At 41.9% G+C, this 21,136-nt stretch overlaps 1 protein-coding gene across 1 annotated transcript in view; it reads right to left on the bottom strand.

The window, feature by feature from the left end:
• shank1 (SH3 and multiple ankyrin repeat domains 1) overlaps nt 1–20,746 on the bottom strand; it is a 112,671-nt gene extending 91,925 nt beyond the window's left edge. Inside the window, exon 1 of the mRNA XM_087840023.1 lies at nt 20,372–20,746. The gene's annotated coding sequence lies outside the window, so the exon portion shown is untranslated. The remainder of the gene's footprint in view (nt 1–20,371) is intronic.
• Between the last annotated feature and the right edge of the window lie 390 nt (nt 20,747–21,136).

Below are 21,136 nucleotides of genomic sequence, written 5' to 3'. Positions count from 1 at the left end.
AGACTCACAGAAGTAAGAAGTAATTCTGCAGATAGTGTCACAAAGATTGGCAGTTTAAGGCACCTCATCACAAACTTTCCCTCAGAGCTGGAAGCTTTGCGAGTCTGCGGGTCATATTTATTTAATGGTAAATAGTTTCACGGGTGATTTACAAAAAGTGGTGCTGCTTTCTAAACACAGGCGCGGTTGGTTCATTTCAGTATCAAGCACAAAAAATAAGACGTGTTTTTCGGCATTAAATATTGGTTCAACTAGCAGTAATTTGCTCTTTCTAAATTATATTAGATCCGTTTGTGTTGAATATTGATAAAGAAACTCCCAGAAATACACATGCAACAGGGTCAGTTGCAAAAATGTTGTAGTTCCTGCATCTTACATCCAGTCTTCTCACTGCTCTCTCTTTATAAATGCAGATAGTGCTTTTTTCATGCAAAACATTTTGAAAGTTCATAATGTACTGTTAACCTCCTTTTTTCTTTGATTTTACTTAAAAAACTATCAAGAATGTTCAAAATGGTTAAAGAACCTGATAAATGTTCTCTTCCGAGGGTTGGGCAGACTTAAATTCCTCTGCTTTAGACTTCAGCTGGTGATAGTTTTTATTCTACTCTGCAGATGTTTGCAGATGTTTTTGTATGCTCCCAGACACCAGCACAGAACAAGCATTACTGCAGAAGCAGCTTATATTGCTCTATTACTTATTTATTTTTTTGTGTGTGAAACAGGGTGCTTTTTAATCATGTGTTTAAAAAAATTTGGACGTCCTTGCTCACACACACACACACTCATACACTCGCTAAAGATAGAGCCTAATTCTTTTGAAAACACTGAGTTGCTTCAACCCATCTTGTACCATAAACCAAAAACACCACATTTTACTTAACAGTAGCCAACCCATGCATGCTTACAAGAAATAGAAAACCCTTCACAACAACAAAGAGCCCAAAGACATGTATCCAATTCCGCCTCCTTCTTTGAGCATCTAAAGATCTCGCATTGTGGTACAGGGAGAAAATGTAGACATGTTGCAAAAACGCAATAAACCACCCCCCAAGAGGGATTCCTATCTATATACAACAGTGGTTTATAGTGAAGATGTGAGTGGGTGTATGAAAAGTACATAAAGACACAAGCAAAAATAAGCATGTGGGCTTATGCTGAGGGGTAAAAGTGACCTTGTGGTTTAATTCCCTGTGCATCAAAATTGTGTTACAGGCTACAGCCTACCAAATCTAGCCTTTCAGCAGAGTGAATTTTAAAGTATTTTACAGTCAAACCCATGCATTAGAGACTTACAATTTCAATTTAATAAAGGTTAGCTGGAAGCAGCCTTATTCAAGTCAGTAAATTCATAATTAGCAACACTGATTTAATAAGGTTTCTCTTTCTCTTGTGGCTCTCAGCAGCTATTCACTCCTTTTGTGGACCACTTAGGTCACTCGTAATGTTGATTTGTATATAAATGCTCTCTAATCTTTTGATCAAATTAAGGTTAGGTTGTTAATTTATAAAAACGTGAAGAAAGTTTGGGCAGTTAAAGTTTAAAATAAGTAAATGCTGGTCTAGAAGCACTCATTTTATTACGGCTTAAAAAGCTCCTGATAAGCAGTTAGGTTTAAACCCCACCCCCCAACATTTGAAATGGTAACACTTCACATTGTGTTCTAGCAGATCTTAAATCTACAAGACCTTTTTTGCACTATGAATCTAGGATTACAGATCAGCAACAACAGATCAAGTTGATATCACAGTGCTACATATGAAAAATACAAGCACAGCCACAAATATGTACTAAGTAACAGGCTTATAAAACACTAATTTCACTGCCCCAGACTAAAACTGTAATGCCTTAGGTAGTGGTACCACGGATCAAGCCAAATAAGTTATCAGAGGGGAGGCCTAGAAGACAATCAGCTACAGCTCCCTGTATCTGCACGCCTGTCAATCAAAGTCGCTACACCTTTGACTTTAAGCCTTATCGGTTTACAGATGGGGAAGGTACAAAAAAATCACTCGTGCAGTTGTTACAAAGAGGAGTCACATAGGGGTCTTCTGAATCACTCTTTGTCTGGCCCCTCACCCAGGACCAATTTGCCAGGGGAGACCATACCATGGGGCAAAAGCCCCCACACAACTTAGCCCCTGGGATCCCTGGGACACACAAACCCCTCCACCACGATAAGGTAGCGATTTGGGGAGGAGCAGATGGGAAAGGTACAAAAAAATCATTAATGTGCAGCTGTTACAAAGAGAGGGAATTATCCACAGAGGGCACTGTTCTTTTTTCTACCAGAATGTAAACATGCTTTTTATTGGAGTACAGTCGGTCATTAGGAAAACCATGACAATCCACGCTGATTGGAGCCTCCAGTGGACATTGGAGGGACTGCAGTTTTTGCAACTTCACAACTTCTGTTTCAGTCTATCTGCAATGTGATTTTCCTTCATTTACTTTGTTTCCATGGTAACAAGTCATGCTAATCACCACTGATTTTCTGAATAAGTGAAAAACTTTACATGCACTAACTCTAAAGACTGTAAAAGGTTGGTGTTTTTCATGCAACTGGCCAGTCACGATGTTGGGATGTCAGTGATGTCAGAGATATGCACATCTAGTGGGGCTCAGCATGAAAATGAGTTTGTGGTGTATGAAAACACAGGAATTTCATCCAGCTCACTGAGGTTTGTGTCCCATGAAAAATGAAAATCAAATGCAGAGTAATGTGCGGATGTTTTAGTTTAAGTTAAAAAATGTGATTTTTTTAGTTTTCATTTACAGTTTCTGTCCTGGCTTGAGTAGTTTTACAGTCACACAGATTATTTTAATCAAACAGCCCTTTTTACAATCAGTAGAAGCAATTCGAAGGCTTTTGAGGCAAACGCGTGCAGGCTTTTTCCCAAAGTTGTAAAACTCTAAGATCACAAAAAGGCGATTGTTGAGCACTGATTATGAAGTAGGAAGAGCAATATGAACAAAGATCACACAGTTAGCTTAAAGCTCTTTAAATATCAACCACAAATTTCCCTGGAAAGGTCACCGTAATTAACTTTGTTAAGAAATTAAACAATTAAGAAATTAATGATGAAGGCTTGGAGCAATTTTTGATAATCTATGTAGATATGATACAGTGTATTTATGAAAAGGAAACACTCTGAAACGTTATGTTTAACTAAATAGTTGTTCAATAAATTAACTTCTTGTTTTGCCTGTAATCATTTAATAAAGCAGAGGAAAGGTCACATTTAAAATGCCATGTTTAGTCCAACCAGCATCATAGAAGTGGAAAATATACAATTAAGCATCACATGAAAGGAGGAAAAGAAAGAAAAATGATTGTAATTGCTGCTCATGAACATAGCAGCTGATTATTTTTCTATTCTTCACCTATTTGATCATTTCAGCTCCACTTAATAACAAACTAAAGCTTCGCGAAACGCAAGCTCTGTTCATCTTTACATGCGTGGATTCGAGCACCGTGTTTGCTCAAGATCCCCCCTATAGAAGAGATGAAGACAGTCGATCAGCTGGGGAGTCAGAGAGCTGAGATCACTTTCAAATAGCCTGCTAATTAATTCGCTTTATTTGTCATTGCCACTAAATCTCTGTGGAGCAGCACAGAACCTGTTCTTGGTTTCTGCTAGCAGCTATATGTGCAGCCTGTTTTAGAGAGCTGAGTAATATCCTCCGTCGCACAGACTCAGCTCTCTGGTCTGGCTGTGGAGCTGAAGCGGAGGCTTGGCCCAGAACGGCAGGACCCACTTGCTGCCGTCTAGGCCCAAGTGGGGGGTTTCGTTGGCAGAGCGTGGGGAGGTCATTAATAAATAAGCCAAAACGAGAGTAGCTGTAGGGAAGGAGGCTGCCGGAACATATGAGGGGCTGTGAAATATTAAAGGATACTGCTCCACTGCTCCAGGCGCCAAATGAGAGGCTGACCATGTGGCAACCTCCGGGTCGTCCCTGTTGCTTTCTACTCCCAACCAACTTCACATGTCTCCCTGTCGGTCACATTCACCACAGCCTGCTGGATTTCTGCTTTGCTTCTCTCTTCCCAGAACAGCGTTCTTTGAAGTGCTTGTCAGAAAGTGCCAACCGTCAGCAGAGTCTGCAAAGCAATTCGAGTTTTGATCTGGACCCGCTGGGAATTGACCAAAGCTGAGTTTGTGATGAGCGCGCAGCTCTGACAACACTAAAGATGGGCTTTATGCAGTAGTTGGAATTCAATAGGAGACACAAGAGTGATTCATACTTAAATACACTCAAAATGAGGTAAAAGGTATGTGGGGACAAAAGCCGGAGAAAGCTGTCACGTCTGAGAAAGCCCTCTCTGACCGAGTGAGGGGAGATTTTAGCTCCCTGCGGTCCAGCAGTGGCTGAATCAGCGCTTCTTTCAGGGTCTGTGGTTTCATGTTTCAACGCTCTTGAATGAAAAATCTATTTTCTCAGACAGATACAGAATCCTAAACAGGCACAATACAGAGGGGCTTTTACCCACTAACTACTTCACAAGGGCCTCGTTGCATACAGGCTCATCAAAAGCAGTCAGTAACCAGAACCTTTTTTTTTTTACATCGACCATATACCAACACAATAAAATGATCGAGAAGACATTTGGATAAAGCAAATATTCTGCCTTTTACTCCAAAACACATTTATTTGGTGACGTGATCTCCCTCTTAATGCATAATGCACATTCAAGTTTCTTCCTGACTAAGTGGTGATGCATCAGGCATCAGCATCATCACGATTTCTTCTAGCACAAGTTAATGTATTTCACAGCAAGATTTATAAGCAGGCCTGTATTTGCTTTTAGATTTAATAATAATAATGGATTGCATTTATATAGCGCTTTTCGAGAACCTCAAAGCGCTGTACATTCACACACTGGTGGAGGCAGCTACCTGGGGCAGACTGACAGAAGCGAGGCTGCCATATCGCGCCATCGGCCCCTCTGGCCATCACCAGTAGGCGGCAGGTGAAGTGTCTTGCCCAAGGACACAACGACCGAAACTGTCCAAGCTAGGGCTCGAACCGGCAACCTTCCGATTACAAGACGAACTGCCAACTCTTGAGCCACGATCGCCCACAAGTTATTTTTGGTACTGAGTCACTTGGTAACTTAATGCTATCATTAAGCTGATGTATATGGGTTAAAAAGGTGCAATGACATCACTCTGTACTAAACAAAAGGAAGCATTTATGTGATAAATGTTTTATTATTCATAATTCTTGGGTGCCAACCAGTTTTTTTCTTTTATGTTTGAATCCTCTGAAACACTTTTCTTGACCAAGTTTAAGAAAGGTGGATTCTCCTGATGTCTGTGTTGACAACAAGTTTCATTAGATTTCACTCTGCTCCTTGTTTGTTGCTGACAGAAAAAAAAAAGCCCTGATCTCCGACTAGGCTACATGTGGGCAGAAAAACAACCCATGATAATCCACACCAGGATGTTCTGAAAGGAAAGGAAAAAACCCACCAAGGCATTTTGAGGAAGGATTTTACTTTGTGTCTCAAAGCAAATGACCACAATGAGTCTGTTAACTAGATTCAAATACAATATGAATCCTCACTGATATCAGAATATATATTATAATATAATACAATAAGCAAAATGTGGGTCTTTGTTTTGTTACATTTGTTTCAGTTCTGTTATCCAGTGCGTGGTCCTGCCCCTCGCTGATACTCTACCTGAGGGGGGAATATCTTCTTTAGACTTCAGATCATCACTTACATGTTAGTGTGTCACTAAAATTAATAAAGATATATTTTTTGCTTTAGATATTTTAAACATTTTAGTTAAAGTATTTACTTTGGTAGCACAGTCTAATCAACTTTAAGAGCTAAAAGAGAGAGAAAAGTAGCTAAATTGTTTGATTAAACAATTTAAAATAAAATCTTTTCCACCACTTTACCACTTCTTGTATTGTCTGGAGTTTGTGTGTCCAGCAGTACGTCCACCTTCACTGACTTTATCTCATTGCAAACGGAGCTGATTTTGTTTTGGAGCTGCAGCATCAGCATCATTTTCTTCCTTGGAGCTGAACGGCTTTACTCTGCTTGATGGGGCTTCTTTATATCTGAAGTGGAGGCAAATGTCCCCAGAATGAGCTGAACTTCCCCTTCCGGTTTCATATTGGATGCTTCCAAAAAGCGACATTCATAGAGCTCTTTTTCTTCTGATAGTTTTGTTCAGCTTTTGATAGATGCTGAGCGAATATGATCATTATCTTTACAGGATGACTGCTGAAAAACAGATGCTGACTTTGTTCCTTTGTGCAATAACGCTCCCGTTAAAATATTTTTGCAAAGCCAGAAAACCTCCGCTCCAGGTACACAGACTATTTTTTGATGTTTTTGATGTCTCATGTGCACGATGAACTTACTTTATGTGGACACCCACCATCGCCTCTCTGCCCCAACGAATGTGCTATAAACTTGTGATGTGATCATTTAGTTCCAAAGGACATGAAAAAGCAAAAACACTCAGCCTGAGCCCTCACAGCATGATTTAACTAACCAATGGGTGGCGTGTTGGGGGCCTATAGCCATCAGAATCAGGATATCTATCTAATGGCTAAGGATCAGGAGAGACACGGAAACACTGAATATCTTGATTCAAGGTGTTCACATAGTTATTTATTTGAACTGCAAATTTCCAGCATTGCATTACTGGTTACAAGAAAAAGTAATCTGACTACTTTAATTAGTTACTTTGTTGTGCAAATGTGAATACTTTTTCCACAGCTTTTCAAACAGCTCATCTGTAAGCATCTTTATCTAAACTCTCTCTAGCTTCTTTGGCTTGTATTTTCTAACAAAGCCCCTCTCCGCTTTTAAAAAACAACAGTTCCACATGCTTGCCCTTCACTTTGATGATTCACTGGAATTTGGTGACTTTTGATGTGGTCTTGTGTGCTTTTTGTTATCTGGCTTGAAAGTGACAGATAGGTAACAAAAGCAGAATGACTTGGAGCCACAGATTCAATCTGAATTCATAAGCTCCAGCTAAAGAGGAAGCAAACCGTCACATATCGGCTGCTGTATAGACTGCATCCCCTTTGCCCCTTTCCATATGCCCTATCTTGTCTACCTTCACTTTCCTCCTATAGCTTGCACTAACAGCTATCTAATCGTCAGTGACACTTCTTTTTGCCCACTCGCCTCCTCTGATGAAACACCTTAAGTGCAGAGATCACAGGAGAATATTTGTTGAATATGTCCAAGTATGTCCCCTCTGTCAGCTAAGCTGTGTGATGTCCAGGCGAGCTGGCACAGTGTACTGTATCCCATATATCACCTCCCATTCACGCTGCCACAGCCCCCTGCCACTGTTACTATAAATACAACCAGCTGTGTTTCCATTATTAATGCAACAAGACGCCCAAGCCTTCCCCGGCCTGCACAACGCCGATTCATCATCTCTCATAAACTTTAAAACACCCACTGCTGCCTACTGCTGGTGCAAACGAACACACAGCGAGCAGGTGCATGGTGCACGCACACACACCAACTCACACTTCTCTCCATGACAAGTTCACTGTTGAAGGAGGAGGCAGGCAGAGAGAGAAAATCAGGATGAAAACCAAAAATAACACATTGCATCTTGATGACAGACCGGTTGCAATTGGACTGTAATGAGATATGGAAGCAGAGGGCCGCCGCTCAGCGGAGGTGAATTGAATTAGACTCTATTCTTTCTTGCGGTAACAAATTGAGATACGGTAATGTAGTTTAAAGGAGGTTACATAGGCAGAAGAAATTAAGCTTTGTTTTTCAAATGCCATAGTTTATCACTACAGTCAAACGAGAAAAGCCAAGCTATAGCTAGCTGAAGGTTTCACGAGGTCTCCCAAAGAATGTCTAAATAACGAGTATGTTCACCTATCACTACCCAGCACGGGTCAGATAGCACATTACCTGTTTATAGGGGCCAATGAGGCGATAGCTTAGAACAAATAGGGCCCTGTGACACTCAAGGTTTTTTTGTACTTTTCTTCATGTCTTTGGGGTCAAGATAAAAGATTCATTTTGGACTTTTTAACAACAATCACATCTGTTGCCGCAGTCATAAAAAATGTGAAATAGTCACAAATAAATTAATGAAACTGTTTGTAATCCTGGACAAAAATGGTCATGATTTTTTCAGCCAGTTAGCATAATTGTGGGCCTTATGTTTTTTCTAGACAACGTGCATCACCATGGCAACCAAGAAAACAGATCTTTAAAAGAAGTATTTGGGTTTTTTAACCAAACCATTATCTATTTGTAAACCTAACACAGCAGTTTTAACGCCTAACTCTAAGCCGAACGTTAACATATACCTTAACCCCAAAAGTTTTAATGCTTAGTCTTAACCAACTGACACAATTCTACTTAATAAATTTGAAAAAAATATTGAATCGAGTAAGAAAAAAATGTTGTGTCTGATTTGAACTTGGGTATCTGGGAGGAGCAAAGAATTGATTCCCACCTACTCCTCTAAACAGGAACTTTTTTATAAGTTAAAGGTCAAAAATATAATTTAAAGGTTTGTAGCTTGCAGACGTAAGGGATTACTATTGCAAAAACGGTAATTAGATTACCGTTACTTTCCCGTAGGAACGCTGAGTTACTAAAACCGTGATTTTTTGCGAGAATGTCTCATGACAATGACGTGAAGTTCCTGGCAACAGCTGTGTGCAAATCAACAATGGATAATATATCGAGAGCGGGAGAGAGTATGAGCGTGCAGAGTTTAAAGCGTGGAAGTACTGACCTTACTTTGTGTTTGATTTCATAAAAAGTGACAAAAACATTAGTGTCCGTTGTGCGTGGGAAGAAAACTTCTTTTTACAGCGAAAAAAAACCCCTAAACTTCCAAGCAAGCACAGAGTGGCTACGAGGTAATGGGAAACTCACAGAGAAACTCGCGGATTCTTCCACTGACCGTTGCACACCTGCACCAGGGTAAACCTCCGCCTACGCCACTCCTGCTTTACAGGTGAAAATAGAGCAAAAGGACCACTAGTCTTTGATTTTATTTATTTTCTGCTGTGTTTTACTTGCATCTATTTGAAAGAGTGAGTGTAAACACACAAAAAAATATATTTTATGTACTGGAATGTGCAGAATATAAGTTTAAATATTAAACTAATTTCTTCCAGTCAGAGAATGGTGCATATAATTAAATTTTTGCTTGATGCATAAAGTTAAAAGATTAAAACTAATAAAACAAGTTTTAAAAAGAGACTTTTCCATTTGATTACATTTTGTATGATGGATTATGCAGAAAAAGTAGAATTGGGCTGAAAGATCTATCACTTTATCACCTATTCAGGTTGTAAATTGTGTTTTTAAAAAGTAACTAAGTAACTAAGTAATTAATTACTTTTGAAAATAAATAATCAGTAAAGTAACAGGATTACTTTTTGATGGAAGTAATCAGTAATTAGTTACTGATTACTTTTTTCAAGTAACTTGACCAACACTGGGGCTATCAGGGAGACTGGAAACACCAGGCTAAGGAGACATAGCTGAAACTAATCAAGTCAATAACAAAGGAGGTAAAAGTAAAAGCAAGGCACAAAGATGGTTAACAAAGTAAAATAGAAAGTAACTTCAAAGGGAACCTGATAACTGACAACAAGGTACAAGATGACACCTCAGAGACTGACTAAACTAAAAGGGATTCTCAATACTAAAGAAAACCAGATAACAGAAGTAGCAAGAACTAAAAGCTAATCGGAGTGTAGAGATTAAACAGAAAATAGCTGCAATTAGCACAAGCATAAAAAGAACCCTTACTGTAATTATAGAAATAAAGAAAATCTCGAAAGTTGAACTAAGAAGTCCAAACAGAAAACTTATAATAATTCAACAAAACCCACAGAGCAAAGCATTTCATGTATAAATGGCAGTATGCATGTGAGATCACACAGATTTAAAAAATGACATTAAAAATAATGAAACGTTTGTGTTCAGAAACACAAATCAGTAGATCAGAGGTTGTGGGCATTTCACATGCACTGTAAGATCGCATTGGTCTTAGTTATCATTTGGAAACAAGCACCATCAGGTTAGTACTCTGTATATAAATAGTTAACAGACTGGTGTTTAAATAGCTTGAACAGTCAAAGCACATTCACTGTACAAAAATCAGCCTGTAAGCAAAATAATAGGATACTAATTTAGTTTTTTCTTCAGACTTATAATTAATAACACATTTGCTAACATGAAATCTCGCTTTTTTTGTCTTCATGACAAGTTCAGTGGTGAAGTAGCAAAGGGAGAACCATCATTAAAACCAAAAATAACACATTGCATCTTGATGACAGCTCAGCTATAGTTTGACTTTAATAAGATACAGAAGCAGAGGGCCTCCGCTCAGTGGAGGTGAATTAAATTAGGCTTTATTCTTTGTTCCTCAGATTCAGTAACAAATTGAGATACAGTAAGAGGCAGAAGAGATTAAGCGTGTTTTTAATGTCATGGTTAATCACCCCAGTAGAAAATGCAGAGCCAAAAGCTAAACTGTGGACAGCTGTGGGTGCTACCACAACAGAGACATGCTGGAACTGAACCAAAGCACCTTTCAATCACAAGGACCAAACCTGACACCAGCTGAAGCTTGCACAAAGCATCAAGTGACAGACAATGACAGCAATGTCAGTGGACATCTCAGCAACACCACAGAGGTCCTGGACTGAGCTGACAAGTTATGCTGCATTTATTCCAGCATAAGGACACCTACGACTGTCTAAAACATCATGAAACAATCCAAAATCTGCCAAACAAGACCACCTGTTGTTCAAAAATGGCTTGACGTCAACATATGCCAGCACTTGCCTGCTTCTGCTTACACATTTTACTCTGTGGTTAAAGCAGGCCTCTCACAGAGAGGAGAACATGAAGTACTCGTTGTGGCTGGAAACACTTCTGAATGCTGCTCACGAGCCTATGAATCTGCAGGGAGACTAAAATTGGGATTTCCAGCAAAAACACAGACGTGTTTTTGTGTTTGAACTCATCTGAGATCAAAGAAAGAATCAAAATGGATTTTTATCTGGAGATTTTTTATTATCCTTAACATTTTTCGGTTGTTAAAACACATGTAAAATATAAATGACTGTTTGGAAAAGTCAAATCAATCATTACTATGAAAAAAAAAATCCCATCCACTGACATTTAAAGTGGAGCTACTATGCTTCTCCTTCTTCTCTGTCATCCATATGTAAAGTTCTGACAGTGAAGTTTTATATTAAAGACGTTTGAAGTTTAAACTACAAATTACAACTACTCCATATGAGCCAAAAGTTCAGTCATCAGACTGATCTAAATGATTTATTTAAGCGCTTTTTTTCTACTCTTGGTTCCGTATGATGTCAGTGAGAAAGGATATCCCTAATATGGTTGTTATTTACAAGGAACAGCCAATCAGAAGTAAGCTGTCCTAAAAGGAAGAAGACCAGAACTAAAACAGCTTGTTTCAGACAATATTAAAAGTCTGTATCAAAGCTCATAATCAGGTAAGTTAGCATTTTTTTTCAACTGTTAATCAAGCAAAGCTACTCAAAGTCTAAGAAATAAAAATATGGAGGTGGATATGGGCATTAATTTTCTGTATTGTTGTAGCTGCCAATCCCCGAGCTCGTATTTTCCGCCTAAAAGCTGATACAAACAGTGCCTTCAAGTAGGAGGCTCATCTGCTGTCTTTCCCACAGGATCTAAACGCAGCATTACACTCTCCGGCTGATGCTTACACCGCTGCCTTCAGCTTTGTGCACAAATACACAAACACACAAATTACACCCCACCCTACACTCTGATCATCATCCTGCGCCAGCATTGCTCCACTGCCGCCATGCATTCACTGCTGCTGCTGCTAAATATAGCAACCCCACTTTGATGATGCAGTGGTTACTGGTGGGAGAGCTCAAAAAGCACCCCCCACCCCCCAGCCCCCACCCCCCAGCCCCCACCCCAGCCCATGCCTCTCAGTGGTGCAATTAGCCGTAATAAACTGAGAGTGAATTGATGATGCATGGAGGAGTCTGGTCAAAGCCCTCCACCCTCAAACTCCCAAAGAACCTCCCCTCTAATTACCACCAGCTGAGAGAAGGTAGGAAAACGTGACGGAGTGAGAAAGAAAAATAATATGCAAGACAAATGATAAGCACTTAAGAAAGTAATAACACACCCATCAGCTTTAACTGGACTGTTTTTAGTGCTCTGGCTTCTATACACAGCTGGCAGTGTGAAGAAATATTTTAACAACCTTCGTACTGAATGACTTAAATAGTTCTGGTGATCAGTGCTGTTAGATCAAAAAATTAATTTGCCATATGGCTTGGTATAAGATTTAGCACAGCAAAAACTACACAGTGACATTCTCATCGGACTCAACGGTGCTTTGAATAATAAAGTTGAAACCTCCAAAGCTGAAAAATGACTCCAGCAATAGATGTCAAAAACTGCAATTCCTCAACCTGCCACTTGGGGCTTGCTCCAGCGAGCCAATCCCCATTGACATTTATGTTAAAATGACCAACTTTTGTAATGGTGATTTTTTTCAAATAATAACACTTTTAATTGTATTAAAGGTGAAATATTAAATAATTAGGGGCATGGCCACTTATAGTGGCAGACGTGTGCCAACTAGGCCGCTACCTTTGTTCCAGGCATCACATGAGCTCATTAGAGGCCACTAACGTTTGTGCTGGTGTAACCTTTTATAACGTTTCTAATGGAACTGCATGATCAGTTGTACTGGAGCTCATAGAAGTTTGATATTTCATTTACCTGGTTGCGTATCGTTTTAACCAAGCTGATAAGTTAGCAAATGTTCACTTTTGGTTTCAAAAACATCCAAGATGACAATGGTCAGTGGCTAGTGGGTGACATCCATTCATCTTTAATGATTCAAATGACCTAAATGTGTCTTTGAACATGCCAAACTGTCATGGCAAACATTGCTTTACCTGCAGAATCCAGCCCATACCTTTAGCTGTAGGACATGGGTGCAGAATTAACCACATATTAATCAAATAATAATAATATATCTCGATATGAAATAAGGGTTATTTCATATTTGAAAAAATAATAATAATGTCACTGAAATTGAAACATTTTGAATAAAAAAACTACTAACTAACAAGCTCCTTAAGGCCAAAAGCAGTTTTTACAAGAGTTCCCAAATGTAATCAGTTACACAGCTCCACAAAAAAGAGCCAAATGAACAACCTTGTGTCCTAAGGATATGAGATACTTTGGAGAATTTTGAAATGCATTAGGTGTCCTTGTCACCGGGCCAGACTGAGATTCGAAAAAGCTCCCGTGAAAATTGGCTTTCTCACTCACTCTATCAAAACTGAAATTTAAAGAGTAAACAGTGATGTTACTGAATCTGTTCTCTCTGCCACATGAAAGGCGACAGTCATGACGCACGACGAGGCTGCACCTATCTTAGTCATAGTTGTACTAGCCGGCCTGTTCATTGAAAGCGGTGCCACGTGTGGCAGCCTTCGAAACATGCCAGGAAGGAAGTCCTTTTGCAGGTGAAAATTGTTAATAAAAAAAGAAAAACCAGGTTCACTTTGTCGCAGATATAAGTCTAGTTCTTCAAACTTCACTGCAATTTTCATCCGGGAGCTAGACTGGACTGTTTGAAGAGCTGGATTGTGCCATCGGGCCACATGTGTGATGCTCCTAACTTTATAAGATAACACTCGAGCTACAATAATATAATGGATTGCATTTATATAGCGCTTTTCGGGACCCCTCAAAGCGCTTTACAATACCACTATTCATTCACTCTCACATTCACACACTGGTGAAGGCAGCTACAGTTGTAGCCACAGCTGCCCTGGGGCAGACTGACAGAAGCGAGGCTGCCATATTGCACCATCGGCCCCTCTGGCCATCACCAGTAGGCAGCAGGTGAAGTGTCTTGCCCAAGGACACAACAACCGAGACTGTGCGAGCCGGGGCTCGAACCAGCAACCTTCCGATTACAAGATGAACACCCAACTCTTGAGCCACGATTGCCCCAATAAGCTAAAATTGTTGCCTAGACACAGCTTACATTTTTCTTTCTATAAATGCTGAGACCCACCTAAGCCATTATTAACCCATCACGTTACCATGCCAATGTCTTCCAGGTTCTATAGTTAGCAGAAAGATGGAAGCCATAGATTTCTGTTCACTTTACATTTTGAATATTAACCAAAGCCTCTAAAGCGACACTGACTCCTGACCATGTTCCACCTTCCAATCAAGCGGGAGGTGTTTCATGACAGACAAGCATCAGTTTTTTGCATCACGTCATGTGGAGAAAAATGGACTGTAAGTAATGATAGCACCTCTGTCTCCCAAACACCCTGACAGCCTATTAACACTAGACAGAACCATCACTCCGGTATGATGAAACAGGCGCAGACAGTAAAATGATTAATGGAAAAAAAAGACAGAGCGAGTCACCGAGAGATAGGTGGATAGAGGTAAGCGACACAGGAAAAGGAAAAGGGAGAGACAAGAGAGGGCAACGCTGAAGTAGGACAGAGCGCAGGGGAGGCCTGTCTGTCCCAGATCAGTCGTTTACATGAGATGGAGAAGGAATGAGTGAGACTGGAGGAAAAAAAAGAGAGAAAAGAGTGAGAGAGTAAACGACATGGCTAAATCTGGAGTTATGAAATACATCTCGCTCTGAGCAGTGTGGCAAATATTGAAAAGAAAGTCGTGCTGTACTCCCTGCGCTCGGGCAAATAAACCAGGAGAGACTGAAAATAAGAGACACAATCCCTTAGAGGAAACAAAGGCTTTGACAAGATGTCGCCACAACAACAACTGAACACAGGGATTATCAGTCCAAAAGTCACAACATTCATCCTCCTTTCCTTCCCACGCCCCTGTGGATGAAGATCCAGTGCAAACATGGATTGAAATAATCCAATTAATTCCAATTAATCGAGATTTATCTCCGTCAAGGCCTGTTTTGCGTCCATGAGTCAGGTTAGCTCTGCCTTAGTGTGCTGATAAATCCTCTTTTTGCCAAGCTTTGTTAAACTGAATGAGTGGCGAGAAGAGATTTTGGTCTCCTGATCCCCAAAGAGGGATCTGCATGGGTGGAAATGTCAACTGTGCGCTGTGTATACAGTGGAACTAAAGGGCGCCGTTTCACAACACTTTACCAACCAAGAAGGAATTTGTGGTATTTCCCTGCTAAGATGAGCTGAATGGCAATTCAGCTGTGAAGGGCATCCGATTGTGCCTGTTTGTTGGACTTTGCTCGCTTTGTGCCAAACAAGATCTGAAGTACAAAGACATGACAGTCAGTTAATCAACACTCCACGGAGGCGTCGGCCTGTTGAACCACATCGATTAAACTCGGCACCCAGGGAGCCAAAGTAACAGATTTAGATTCGGCCGATCTGGGCCGCACCTCCAAACTTCACTCTCTCAGACTCCTCTTTCTGTGTCACTCAGTGGATTCTGTACCAATATAACCAAACTGAGGACTAGTTAAACAAACTGGTTTCCCTCCCTGATGACGATGCAGAAACAAGAGATAATGGTGTGAACTAGTTAATTCTTTCTACACTCTCAGAAATAAGGGTAGATTTATACAGCACAAGCACCTAAAGGTAGAAACGTATACATAATAAGGCCTGATCCCAACTAATTAAATGTGAGAGGACATTGTGGAACACTAATAATAGTGAGAGTTAGCCTGAAATGTTGATAGATGACTTAACAAATGATAAAGAGATCATGTGAAGGCGACATATAATAAGGATATATTGAATGTAATTTTCCCACTGTTTCTTTTATGCTATGGCCTTTTTTGCACCTGTGTATTCGCTTGTGGTTTTCTTTCAGGTAGTCATCTTTGGATTTCAGTAGGAATCACATTTTTGAGCCTCGTCTTTCTTGTGAGGTGAAATATATATATATGGACACATGTACACACACACATATATATGTAAAGCCAAAATCAAAATATGGGATACTGTGCCAGTATGTGGGACAGGGGAATAAGGGATATAAATGATGTGCACTGCCACATAAAGTGGGACACCTGTGTCCATAATACCTATGGGGGTCATGCAGGTTCTCAAGCAATAAAAAGCACGTTTGCACTCTTAACTTAACTCTTAACTCTGATGTTACACTCTTAAGGTGTAACATCAGAAAAGCAGCTGTGTCCACCAACAGGGAATTAAAATATTAATTTCACTTGTAAATTTTAAGGATTTACTGTTTAGCTGGTTAGCACTGTAACCTCACAGCAAGGTGGTTCTGGGTGTGAATACAGGCTGGGGCTTTTCAATGTGGCATTTGCATCCGTGCTCTCTGAGTACTCCGGTTTCCTCCCACAGTTCAGAAAAATGAAAGGTGTTAGTTTAATCGGTGATTTTAAATTGGACACAGGTGTGAATGTGAGTGCGAATGGTTGTCTGGCTCTATGTGTTAACCATCTGATAGACTGGCAACCTGCCCACAGTGTGCATTCACCCATATATGAACAGGTTGGAGGCTGCAGCCTCGTGCAACCCAGAACTGGATCGGGAAAGAAGACAGACAGACGGACAGACGGATGGATGGATGGATGGACGGATGGATGGACAGACGGATGGATGGACGGACGGACAGACGGATGGATGGATGGATGGACGGACGGACGGATGGACGGACGGACGGACGGATGGACGGACAGATGGATGGATGGACAGGTGGATGGATGGACAGACGGACAGATGGATGGATGGATGGATGGATGGACGGACGGATGGATGGACGGACAGATAGATGGATGGATGGATGGATGGATGGATGGACGGACGGACGGACGGACGGACGGACGGACGGACGGATGGATGGATGGACGGATGGATGGACGGACAGATAGATGGATGGATGGATGGATGGATGGACGGACAGATAGATGGATGGATGGATGGATGGATGGACGGACGGATGGATGGACAGACGGATGGATGGACGGACGGACAGACGGATGGATGGATGGACAGATAGATGGATGGATGGATGGATGGATGGATGGACGGACGGATGGATGGACGGACGGATGGATGGACGGACAGATAGATGGATGGATGGATGGATGGATGGACGGACGGACGGACGGATGGATGGATGGACAGGTGGATGGATGGACAGACGGACAGATGGATGGATGGATGGATGGATGGATGGACGGACGGATGGATGGACGGACAGATAGATGGATGGATGGATGGACGGACGGATGGATGGACGGACGGATGGATGGACGGACAGATGGATGGACGGACAGATGGATGGATGGACGGACGGACAGACGGATGGATGGACGGACGGACAGACGGATGGATGGACGGACAGATAGATGGATGGATGGATGGATGGATGGATGGACGGACGGATGGATGGACGGACGGATGGATGGACGGACAGATAGATGGATGGATGGATGGATGGATGGACGGACGGACGGACGGATGGACGGACAGATGGATGGATGGACAGGTGGATGGATGGACAGACGGACAGATGGATGGATGGATGGATGGATGGATGGACGGACGGATGGATGGACGGACAGATAGATGGATGGATGGATGGATGGATGGATGGACGGACGGACGGACGGATGGACGGATGGATGGACGGACAGATAGATGGATGGATGGATGGATGGATGGACGGACGGATGGATGGACGGACAGATAGATGGATGGATGGATGGATGGATGGATGGACGGACGGATGGATGGACGGACAGATGGATGGACGGACGGATGGATGGACGGACGGACGGACGGACGGATGGATGGACGGACAGATAGATGGATGGACGGACGGATGGATGGACGGACAGATAGATGGATGGATGGATGGATGGATGGACGGACGGATGGATGGACGGACAGATAGATGGATGGATGGATGGATGGACGGACGGATGGATGGACGGACAGATGGATGGATGGACGGATGGATGGACGGACAGATAGATGGATGGATGGATGGATGGACGGACGGACGGACGGACGGACGGATGGACAGATGGATGGATGGATCTTTCAACCTCAATCTGATTTCTATATCAGTGCCTCAAAGCAAAAATAGGAAGGTGCACATGTTCATGGATAAAGCTTTGAGTAGTCAATGGGACTAAAGGAGTTCTACACAAATGTCAGTTAATTTCCAAGTGTTTGAATGAATAAAACACTCCGTTTTATGGTACTCAGTTTTACACCTTCATTTTTAAAAGTCTGTTATCTTAGTGGAAAAAAAGCTGTTCCCAGAGGTTCAAGATTCACGTCTGCAAGATGCAAACTTAAAGCACCGTGGCAGAATCTGGGATACTGCCCCATTGTACTCCTAAAGGTGCAACAAGGTACTGTATTTTATTTTCAGTGCATAGGAAACCTTTAATGGATAAATAAGACCTAGCTTGTCATATTACTGTACTTTAAACTTCAATCGTGAATTTTAACAGTGAATTTTCATCCTTGTATAACTTAAATGGCTACTATTGCATGCTACTGCTGTGGGCTTATTTGCCCAAAAGCGAGTGAAGTCTTTATGTTTTTAAATCATTTTCAAGTATCAAGTATGTTTGTGATTTCCTGGCTTTTATAGAAGACTGACCTTGCAAGTTATTCCTGTAAATGAGATATCTGTAATATCAGATCATCAGACACGGTGAAGAGTTACAGATGCTCATGAAACAAGATCCTAATGCAGATAGACCATTATAATCACAGCCTCTCTATGCAGAGACTCCTTCACCTATAAATCTCCCACAGAAAGTGTGGATTCGCCAATTAAATCGGAAACGTATGGCTTTGAATTGTGCCTGTGCAGACCGAAACTTATTACTTTTATATGAGCAAGTGAAGCGTCGCTGACACTGATCTATGGAGAGCTGGTAGCGTGCGTTAGTGTGCAATGACTGCTTGACATCAGCATGTGATGAGTGCGTTTGAACTCATGGGAGAGTTCAAACGCACCACTCAAAGGCAGAGACTGAGTTGTGTATCTGTTCACCAGCACTTAACTCAATCCTCCCTACAGAAAAGCCCTTCACTGGTATACATCAAGCCAGTCGATACGCTCCTCTAAAACCACAATTAATGCACTGATGGAAATTGATGGAAAGGGAAAATGTTCATTGTCTTGTGGACAAACCACATGCACTAAATAAATTGCACCTGTGACTTTTCATTATCAAGAACTCTTTCGTGTCTTTTCTTATGCAGCTAAAGTTTTGCTTCATTATGTTGAAATCCACCCCGCTGATCTGCACAACACAGAAACAGTTTGCGTGTAATTATGTATACCATGTAGAGAGCCGTCACCTTTCTGTGCCGCCGTGTTCAGTAGAGACAAAGGCGTCTATAGATAGGCTGAACTCAGAAGGCGAGATAATGACAGGACCAAACCAAACACATGTTCCCTGCTGGCAAGGTGACCCTTTTCTTGTAGAAGCAGTCGCTCAAGTGTGAGGAGAGCAGTTTGACATTAATTTCTGCTGCTGTTTAATTCATGGCAAACCCACTGTGTCCACTCCATCGGTCCACACATTTCTAACGCAAACGCGCATCTGTGTCCACGCTCATCCACGCGTACCGTGCACTACTGCCAGTGTGTCGGGTTATCCAGAGTGGCTTTCTTGGTGATTTTTATGCACTGTTTAGCTTTAAATGTGAACACTGAGCAGTGAACTCCTTTGAGCAGCAGATTATCACCAATCGTTGGCATGCACGCAAATCTATGTGGGTGGGATTATCAGTTTGACACAATGATAAATCGAAAAGCTGGCATAGCTCATATTTTTGCCTTTTTTGGAGCAGCTGCACATACATTTACTCATTCCCCAGCTTGTCTTTTCTTATTCTTCCCTCCTCAACAAATGTTTGCTCCTCCAGTTCTGCTTTCTTCTTCTTTTTTTCTGTTCGTCCCCACACTTTTTGCCCTCTTTTCTTTTCTCTCTCTATAAAGCTGTGAAAGACTAAACTGGCTATAGCGCTGTCAAATACTGCTCTGTTTGCCTTCCCCTGTGTCTGTGCATCCCTCAGCAGATCCTCTAGGTTTCCTGCAACTGCTGCATATTTTCCTTTAAAAGCTGGGACTCTGCATGCACAGACTGCCATGTGGCACAGAAATTAATGTTTCACATCAATGCAGTAAACTTGAACATGCAAACCTCCTCCCTGCCTCCCACCTCCTGCTACACACACACACACACACATCCTACAGACTCCACCACCATCTCTCCTCAAAAATAAAATCATACTCTCTCTTTTGCTCTGGCATGCACCCTACTCCATTTCCATGCATGTCAAGAAGAAAAAAAAGGAAAAGCAGAAAAAGCCAGAAAACATTCTTACTGTCTTCTACAATCCCTGATGAATTACAGAAATCCCTCCTCTGGAAAAAAGGGGACAGAAGTAGAAAAGAGAGGAAGGAGGGGTAGGGGGAGCCCAGCGGTTGCCAGTTGCAGAGGAATAAGGAGTGAGTAGGGGTGAGCAGGAGGATGTAGTGAAAAGGAAAGAAAAAAAAGAAAAGACAATCACTGCTGCAACAATAAAGACCCTCCTCCTCCTCCTCCACAACCGCCACCAGAACAAGAAATTACAAGGTGTCCGGCGTGCCGCTGTACGCGGAGGTATGGAGCATTATCCTCGGCTCCCAGCTCGTCCTCCAGCAGCGGCAGCAGCTCTGTAGTAACACTTCTCTCTCTTTGGTCCGGCAATCTCCCCATGCCTCGCTCACTATCCTCCCCTCCTCCCTCCCTCCTCTCAGCTTGTTCACAGTGCCCCCCGCTCCCTCTCGCTCCTCTCTCTCCTTCTACTGGTTGGCTGGCTGCTCTCCCTCGCCCCCCCTCCCTCCCTTACCTCTCCGTCTCTCTCCATCCCTCCTTCTCTCTCTCCTCCATCATTACCCAGATACAAGGCATACCCCTCCCTCCTTACATCGGTCTCTCCTCTTTCTCTCTCTCCCTCTCTCTGTCTTTGATGTTTTGGAGTTAGACTCTTAGCTGTGAAAAGAATCTGCTTCTCTTCTCTCTCTCTCCGTCTCTCTGAAAGCACCACAGAACAGAGAAAGAAGTGGGATCCACCCAACAGTGCAGAGATACATACACCAAACACTCA

This window comes from Neolamprologus brichardi, chromosome 4 (genome assembly GCF_056152115.1).
Source record: "Neolamprologus brichardi isolate AB-2024 chromosome 4, ASM5615211v1, whole genome shotgun sequence".
NCBI lineage: Eukaryota > Metazoa > Chordata > Actinopteri > Cichliformes > Cichlidae > Neolamprologus > Neolamprologus brichardi.
Note: the sequence above shows the minus strand (reverse complement) of the source record. Positions and strands in the feature narration are given on the sequence as shown.